This window comes from Balaenoptera ricei, chromosome 3 (genome assembly GCF_028023285.1).
Source record: "Balaenoptera ricei isolate mBalRic1 chromosome 3, mBalRic1.hap2, whole genome shotgun sequence".
Classification (NCBI taxonomy): Eukaryota; Metazoa; Chordata; class Mammalia; order Artiodactyla; family Balaenopteridae; genus Balaenoptera; species Balaenoptera ricei.
Window position 1 is genome coordinate 80311932 of NC_082641.1, and position 10068 is coordinate 80321999.

Genomic DNA, 10068 nt, shown 5'->3' on the forward strand with positions numbered 1-10068 from the left:
TTTATTTATTTATTTATTTATTTTTATTTATTTGGCTGCGTCGGGTCTTCATTGCAGTACTAAAATCCTGATTGCGGCATGCGGGATCTTTCATTGTGGCGCGTTGGCTCCAGAGCACGTGGGCTCTGTAGTTTGCGGCACACAGGCTCTGTAGTTGAGGTGCATGGGCTCAGTAATTGTGGCGTGCGTGCTTAGTTGCCCCGCGGCATGTGGGATCTTAGTTCCCTGACCGTGGATTGAACCTGCATCCCCTGCATTGGAAGGTGGATTCTTTACCACTGGGCCACCAAGGAAGTCCCTAGTCCTTCTTCTTTACTCACTGTTTTTCAAAAAAAGGCAGAACACTCCAGCAGAAAAGCATGTGTCCATTTTATTCCTTCCTGTACTTTAAGATAGTAGTTCTCAAAGGGTAGTCCTCAGAGAAGCCGCATAAGCATCACCTGGGAACTTGTCAGAAATGCAAATTATGAACCCTGACTCTAGGCCTAGAGGATCAGAAACTCTGGGGCTGAGGTTCAGAGAGCTGTGCATGTGAAGCCCTCCAAGTGATGCTGATGCCCACAGAGGTTTGACAGCCCTTGTTCTAGAGCTCCCATTTCTCCCTGTGTAATTCACTTTGTTATTGCTAAGCTGGCCTGTACACTAGAGAGAGAATAAAGGAAGACTCAGAATTGTAGAATTGATATGTAGTTTTTATTCTTCTCTGTCAATGCCTTTAGCTGTGACATGAGAGAATAAGAAAACAATACTTGTTATACTGGATGTTCCTTTATGTTTATAACACAATATTTTGCAGCATTATTGAAAGCATTATTTTGGATACGTTCTGTGTAATCATTAGGATACTTTCCAGACTCCAGGAGAGCCCTCTACTGCAGATAAGATAGGGCGCATTTTGTGGCAATACTATAAATTATCCCTGCCCTCAAACACTTCACAAGATTCCAGCTAATGGGAACTTCCAGGATATCTATTTCCAGTGCTACAATTCTCTAACCGTCTGTCTTGTCTCCCCACTAAACAGTACATTTGGAAGACTAGTGACCATGCCTAAATCCTGTAAAAACCCATTGCATCTCATATATGACTACTGGGTACTCAGCAAATGTGAGGTGCTGTGATGCTGATGCATTCCTATTATCTGTGGGAAACCAGAGCCCCAAGCAATTCCACATCATTTACTAGTGTGCCGAGCTGAGAACCTAAATCAATGTGTCTGACGCGCCATGCAGTGCTTTGGCCCCTGGACTTCCCACCGCCTGCAGAGAATGTGGAATATAGAATTATAGTCCAATCCTCATGTCAGGAGTTTAGGGACACACTTAGCTATTTGATGTTCATATAAGAGGCGTCCGAGACTAACTAAAGTCAGATATTATTCATGGTACCAAATGGTGTTATACAAGGTTTGTGTTAAAGCATGACCAGCCTGGTTCCTTATCCTGTTCTTTCAAGAATGAGAGTCTCAGGCTCATTAAACCACAGGCACCAGTCCTTACTGCCTGGGAATTTTGTGATACTCTGCACAAACCCTTCTATGAGACCACCTGTGAAACAACATTTACTTTCCTGTGTATATCCTTCTGTTTAATCACAATTCATTGATGGCCAGACACAGTAGTTAGTGAGGACACTCAATATTGAGGGTAGAGACTTCCCCGGTGGTCCAGTGGTTAAGACTTTGCCTTCCAATGCTGGGGGCGTGGGGTGCGGGTTCGATACCTGGTAGGGGAGCTAGGATCCCACATGCCTCGCAGCCAAAAAACTAGAAACATAAAACAGAAGGAATATTGTAACAAATTCAATAGATACTTTAAAACAAAACAAAAAAAACCCATTGAGGTCAAATGTCAAGAAGGGCAAAAAGAAAAGGTAGATCAATGAAAATTCAACTCAAGTATGAATCGATGAGAAGGAAATAAGTAGATGAAACTTGAGAGAGAAGGCACCAGGGAACGGATAGCAAAGGTAATGATGAACTACTACATCTGACAGAATCCACAGTTCAGTTGCCTTATTTTTACTCTTTAACCTTCTATTCTTCAAGCACACAGTTATGTAACCAATTATACTCTGACCATCTGTCCCATACTATAAAACCTTATGAAAGCTATCCCCACCTCCTAAACATCTTCTCTCTATCTGAAATCGCAAACTGCCTACAGAGGCAATCACTTTATATTTGCATATATGTAAATATGTATACGTGTATTACACACACACACACATACACACATTTATCACAAAGTTTAAAGCACAACATTAGATCAGGTAGATATGGATTTGAATCCCATCTTTGCAATTTACAAGCCCTATGATAGATGATAGGCAGTTACTTAACCCATGTAAACCTCAGCTCCTCCCTCTGTAAATGAGCATAACAATACTTCTATCAGTATTGATCCAAGAGTTCAGTTAGATAATGTATGCTAAAAGATCTTCAAAGTTTCTAGTAGAAAATCAGTACTCAGTAAAAGGTAATTATTATTGTTAATATTAGTATTTTATAATCCTCTCTGTCCATTAAAATTTCTCCACTTGCTTTCCTTGTTTCCCACATTACAAACATTAAGACCTTAATTTACTAATATCAAGCTTTTGTATACCACAAGAGTATAGAGACCATTTTGTACATCTTTATTGCAGGGCATCACTAATATTAAACTGTAAAAAATACCCCATTATAAATCACATACTTGCCCCTCTTGCCACATCTCTCAGTCACACTTAACAATTTGACACTATTCTTCAGACAACATGCCTATGAATGAAAAATTAGAACTGGTTGGGAGATCATTTGTCTGTTATCCACAGTACAAAATGTATTGGGTGCATGGGTTGGCTGCAAATGTAAACCAGAGAACAGTGTGTGTGTGTGTGTGTGTGTGTGTGTGTGTGTGAGAGAGAGAGAGAGAGAGAGAGTAACAGACAGAGAGAGAGACAAGGAAAGAGAAATGAGAGGGAAGGGCAGACAGAGAGATTAAGAAAAAGAATCAATATCATAAATACCTTATACTTTGATAGTTTCAGCTAATATGTCATTAATAGAATGGGTAAATATAAATTGTATTTACTTCATTTCTGCAATAATGCTTGAAATAATTTTGCCATATATGTTTCTTCAAAGTGTTTCAAAAGTGACAGCAAAGGAAAGGGAAGGGAAGAGAAGGGAAGGGGAGGGGAGGAGAGGAGGGGAAAAGAGGGGAGGGGAGAAGAAGGAAGAATGAGTATTTCAATGTTCCTGGCCTTGCTTTCCTCCCCTTCTCCAAGAGGATCCTCTTTTTGCCTGCATGGTTTCTCACCTTCTTCTGTCCTCTGAGGACTGGAGATGATGGAGATTGTCCATGGTGGTGCGTGCTCTCTGGGAGGGGTGTGGAGAGACAGGAGAGTAGAGGCTGTAAAATGGGGAGAGGAGGAGGAGACTTAAAGGGCCGAGGAGGAGACTTAAAGAGCCAAGGAGAAGGTTGAGAGGGGAGTTTTTATCCAGAGCAAGGAGGAGAGAGTCCTGTTGATTTCAGGGAGAGAGAAGAATAGAAACATCTATAAGAGGTTAAAGAAGTGGAGATAAGAAATGATTCTTCAAGAAATATCAGTAAACATCACATGTCTTCCTCACAGTATTTTGAGAAACTCAAGTTTGTTTTTTTTTAAATTGTTTTATTTTCAAAACTCCCTATTGTTGCAATGTGTTTCTTTGATCAAAATACCCCTTTAAAACCAGGCTTCAGTGTGGTTGCACAGTTTTAATAACTTCCTTTATTTTCATTTGACTGATCTGTAACTCCCCCCAATTCGATATTTCTGTTCACTGAATTTCCTAAAATGTGTTCTCTGTATTTGTCCTCACTCCACCATCCACCAAGTGAATGAACAATTCTCTTTTGCTGTTTTCTTGAAATCTAGGATGTCATCAGATAATTTGTAATCAGCTTCTCACTAAATTGAACAAGTTTAATATCTGCATGTGTGCTCATGCTCATGCATTCATGCTTGTGAGTGTGTGTCCATGGATGGGATAGTAAATTGACACATAGCCACAGGAGGCCCCAGGCGAACGTGCAGAACTATTAAGGATCATTCATAATCAAGAGAAGTCTCAGCACTTTTCAAGGTAACACATTTGCAAACGTGATTACTTGATTAATACAACAAAGAAAAACAATGAGACAAGTAAAAGGTAGGTTGTGGAGTCCTGGGATTTCATGAACCTAGCCTTGACGAAAGGAAGAAAAAGGCAGCAGAATCACTGAACAGTTTCCCATTAAATGGACTTTGTTATATAGATTTAGTTAGGCCACTAGTACATGCGTCTCAAAAATAACCACTCATCCTGGAAGAATGTGTGTATGTGTGTGGGAGTGTAGAATCAACATATTACAGGAAAACATATTGATTAAAAGCATTGGGCTTGAATCCTGGCCCTATTAAGTAGTCAAATTATATAACATTATTAAATATATTAAGAACATTAATTTCAGATGATTGTCATGAATATTAAATGTAATATTTGTAAAAACCTTGACATGTTAACTGCACATAGAAGGGAAAAAAGTATCAACCACCAGCACTTGTATAGCACTGACTATGTGTCCAACGCTGGTGAGCTTGTATACATTAACATATTAAATCCTCACAACAAACTTACAAAGTGGATACCATTATTACCACTGTTTAACAGGAGGGAACTGAAGCATAAAGAGGTTAAGTAACTCTTCCAAAGCTATATTGTTACAATATGTTCCAGTTAGGGTGAAAACCCAGATTCACTGGTTCTAAAATCTGTGTACTAGATTGTCTTCTTAATAATAATAACATTATCATTAAAGTGTGAAAGAAAAAGGTATGTGCTAACATGGAAGCCAGTTTCCTAAACTCTGCAGCTATATACATACATATATGCTGAAGAACTGGATCTTGCACCAAATTGCCTAGAAACAGTCTGGCCTATTTTTCTTTATGATGGCCCCATAAACTACTAGTGTAGGGTGCTGAAGGCTTATTGCACGCACACAAAATCGTCTCATTTTTAGGTTGAAGTTAATAGTCCTTGAGCCGTTGACACTCAGACTATCTTTTATTTTTCCTTAAATTAAAAAAAGTTTTATTGAGGTATAGTTGATTTACAATATTATATTAGTTTCAAGTGTACAACATAGTGATTCTAAATCAGACTATCTTTTTTAAAAAGTGTCAGAGAGTAGAGTTGCTAGATTTCACAGATAAAAATATAATATTTGGGACATACTTATACTAAAAAATATTCATTATTTATCTGAAATTCAAATTTAGCTGGGTGTTCTGTATTTTATCTAACAACCCTAGAGTCAAAATACATGTAATTTAAGCTTTAGAGATTGGTATATATGGCATTTATGAATTCTACCAATTATTAAAAGTTTGAGAAAAAAGTCTAGAAGTCTGTTCTAAAAAAATAAGCTTACATTTTATGTCTTTTGAAAGAGGTCACTCTCTCCATATTTTTAAAATAGACATCAGAAATCATGAACAAAATTAGTATGGTAAAAAAAAGCTTTACACTTCTTTAATGCTTCTTCAAAAAAGAGCTCAATGCACTAGATTAAAAGATAGATTTTGAAACTCCTATCCATGAACTTCATCCTCAACTTGACTAGGTCTTTCTGGACATTAAATTAAATCCTCTTAATGCCTTGAGAGTCAATTTATCATCTTGAGATAGTCAAAATAAAACTTTACATACATAGAAATATCTCCGTAAAGCAGTACTATAGACCATGTAGCAATATAAATCACCAAGAAAGGAAACAAATTTATCCTTGGAAGGAAAAAGGGAGGAAAGAGAGGATAGCAGGATGGAAAATCTCAACTTGGTCAATAAAAACAGAACTTCCTTGAGTGTCATATTTTCCACTGAAACTGAAATAAGAACTAGGCAGGTTGTCAACCTACGCATCTCAAACACTGTTTTCTGAGTTTGTGATACAGAGCAGGTTATGTAGGTCCATTTTTCACCGGTGAAGATTTGTCATTCAGCCAGAGCAACTCCCAGCCAAAACTCCCATTAATGTATGCCTGTCCTTTCACTGGAGACATCATCTTTTTCAAAACACAAGGGAGCCACATTTTGGGCTTTGTGTCAGGCAGCTGTTCTGTAAAGAGAGGGTCTCCCACTAATAAATAACACAAAGACTTTGCCTTGCCCTTGCAGGTGCTTATGTCTGGGCAGGAAGAAATTTCTGATCTTTAATGTGTGTAATAATGGGCTTAATGTTTATCTGGTGAGGCACCACAAAGTTTTGCACGTTGACCATAAAAGGAAAGAACCATGTCTTCTCAACTCAATTAGTTTTGCATTCTCACCATTATTAATGACATTCATAATATATAGCTTATTCTGGAATTGTTTCCAGGCTTTTTTCCTTTTTAGAATTTTAGTGGAACATGTCTGACAGCATAACCAAGCATAAATCATGATAACCATTTTGTGCAATGATATTGCAATATGGGTACCCAAATATTTATGATGCTGTACTGGAAAAACTCTCATTTATTCAAGTTTATCTAAGTAATTAACATGGAAAAAAAATCAAGTTCAATTCCACAAAAGCTGTTTACAAACTTTTTTCTTCCTCTTTTCTCATGATGCTATTATCTTAAACATTTTAATTATAGTTACTCTTTCTGTCTTTTGTATTATTACTCTCATGCATTTTAATTGTACATAATTTTTAAATACATTTGGAACAAAAAATATTCAATTCATCCATCTGTTCATGCTCTCCTGTGTTCTTTATACCTCCCATTTCCATGTTTGCATCTGAGTTCATTTTCTTTCTGCATAAAGAACTACTGTTAACATTTCTCTTAAGACATGCCTGCTGATGACTAATTTTCTCGGGTCATGTTTCCTAAAAAATATTTTTAAGGATATTTTCCCTGGGATAGAATTCTAGGCTGAAAGTTTTGTTTGTTTGGTTTTTCTTTCAATGCTTTAAAGTTGTCACTCCATTACCTCCTCTTTCTGTTGTTATTGTTGCTTCTTTGAAGATCCGATGTCTTTTACTCAGCCTGCTTTTCTTCTTCTCTTTGGCTTTAAGCAGTTTTATTACTGTGTGTCTAGTTAATTTTTTTTATCCTGTTTGGGGTTCACAAACCCTGAATCTTTGAGCTGATGTTTTTCTTCAATTTTGGAAAAATTATTTGTCATTACCTCTTTTAATATTGCTTCTGTCTCTTTCTGTCTTCTTTTGGTACTCCAAATATACATGTACTTTAGAACTTTCCACTGTGGTCCACATGGATCTAAGGCTCATTTTTCAGGTACTTTAGGTTTTGTGTGTGTGTGTGTGTGTGTGTGTGTGTTTAAGTTTATGACTTTTCTTATAACCTGTCCTCTTAGTTCCTAATAACCTGTCTTTTAGTTCCTTAATCTTGTGTTCTACCCTTTAAATCTGCTACGAAATATACCTACTGAGTTCTCTCCCCCGAAAGTCTTAAACTCTAATCTGTCTCCTTGGCAGTAGAGACTAACACAAATTCTGCTCTATTTTCTAACGTTTTTTTGCTTGTGCTTTTAGACTCTATCCCTATTTAGCTTCAAAATTTGGTAAATAATTTGAGAGTGAAGCAGCCCTGTGTTTGAAGCTCCTTTAATCTCCAATTTTATCACACTGTTTTCAGGTCTTCCAGAAGCTCTGCTGGTTTTTCTGCCATCAATTTTCTGTTTGGTACATAACCAGTGTATTCATCTTCTTGCCTACACCAAGAATTAACACATGTACCCAGCTGCAGAATATCTCTTCTCTGGATTATTAACTCTTCCAGATCTTATTGTTGTTTCAGCAGTTCTCAGATGCCTTTAATAGATTATTTTTGCCTTTCATTTGTTTATTCTATTCTTGGTTGGCCACAGTCCCTTCATTCTACCTAGAAGCTTTTAATTTTATTTGTTTAGCTATTAAAAAACAGTTTTTGTTCCCCACTTTCACTGAGAGAATAATTTTCGTTCAGCATTCTTGAAAAAAAAAAAGAAGTATACCTTCAGTTCATTTCTAAGCACTAGGGGATCAAAACTATGTTTCTGTTTAGAAAGTTTTATTTTTCATTGAGGTATTTTCTCAATAACAGATTCTATTTCTAATTGTGAATAGACCAAATGAATTAGAAATATCTGAGAATTTTGACTTTGCTAAATTTGACTTTGTAAATTTTGTCAAAAATTTACTTGTTTTTACACAGGAACCTGTTTTCGTTTAATATGGCTAAAAATTGACTTAGGAGATGCATTTTTGAGACTATTATATTCAAGAATTGAGTCAATGAGACCATAATGAGATGTAACTAATTTATAATGAAAGCATACCAATCAAAAAAAAATCAGCATAAACAATGACAGATTTACTATCACTCAAGATGGAATTGAGACAAAATGAGCAAACTTCTAGTAATTCTTGTTTCTGAATCAGCAGTGTGAGCTATTCCTCTTAGAACAGGCAAAAGAAATAGAATGATTCTAGGCCACCCAGAAATTCTAGGTTAATGGATCACTGCTACAAACATTATTTTCTATCCTGGAAAGGGTAAGAGCTTGTTACCTTTGAGCCTCATGACCAGTGGAATTATATCATACCTTGTTCCAAAAAAGATTCAAAATGACTTACAGAAATAGAAACTAAAAGTGCATTTTAAAAGAGTAGAAGGTATCAGGTCAAAGAAAAAATAAAAAGAAGACAGTTAGATGAAGCTAGGTAAAGGTAATGCATGCTATAAGGGTCAAAGCAAGGAAGCCATGCAGTTTATTAATCATCATGCTTCATTCCGACAAATAACACTCAGATTTTATTCATCCTTTTCTCTTCATCCTTTAAGGTAGTGTTGAACCAATCAATGGAAGTAGATCTAATGCTTATGGTTCATTTCCTACAGCTTGAAAAAAGAAATTGCTAAACAGATTGGGAGGTGGTCTTTAAGATTACCTCCAACTTTGTGATTCTATAATGCAGGCCAACTCTGAAGGCAAGTGTAATTAACACCTACCTATGAGATGTGCTATGAAGAAGGACTTTCTGTTCCAAATAGCTTTCTTATTCTCCAAAATTTCCTGCTCAAGACATGGACTACATTAGATTTGCAAACCATCTAATATTTAGTGGTTCACAAAGCCTAAATTGGGAAATAGGGGATTAAGAGAATTAAGATCTGTGCTAAATGAATATCTGTGATTTAGAAAGATAATGCTTATTACCAATTTAGCACTCATTGATTAATCTTAACTCAACTCACACCATCAGAAGGCTCTATGAGATGTTTCCTGACTCTACTCTACCAATTCCAATTGCTTCCATGAACCACAAACAAGCCCAGGGCAATGAGTCTTAAGTATCCACTCATCACTTCCAACCAGTTGAGTCATCTTAATAATCTGATTAAACATTTCAATATGAACCAATATTTTGATGAGGCTATTAAAAATGTTTAGCATGCATTCACGTATGACTCTCCACCAAACTTAGTAATAGCTTCAGTATACCCTGGCTCTTCAGATCCATGTGGTATATATTTTATTTATTTATTTATTTATTTATTTTTGGCTGTGTTGGGTCTTTGTTGCTGCGCATGGGCTTTCTCTAGTTGTGGCGAGCGGGGCTATTCTTCTTTGCGGTGTGCAGGCTTCTCATTGCGGTGGCTTCTCTTGTTGCAGAGCACAGGCTCTAGGTGCGCGGGCTTCAATGGTTGTGACACATGGGCTCCATAGTTGTGGCTCGTGGGCTCTAGAGTGCAGGCTTAGTAACTGTGGCACACGGGCTTAGTTGCTCCGCAGCATGTGGGATCTTTCCGGACCAGGGATGGAACCCATTGTCCCCTGCATTGGCAGGCAGATTCTTAACCACTGTACCACCAGGGAATTCTCCATGTGGTATACTGTATTCAATTCTGGGCATCCTATTTTAAAGGGATTATGATAAACTAAAGTGTAAACTGAGAAATGTGATGAGGAGAGCAAATGAACAAAAAACTGTGTCTAAAGATATTGAAAAAGTTGGGAATGACAAAGATAAAAATATTTGTGAAAACAGTTGCTGTCAGCAA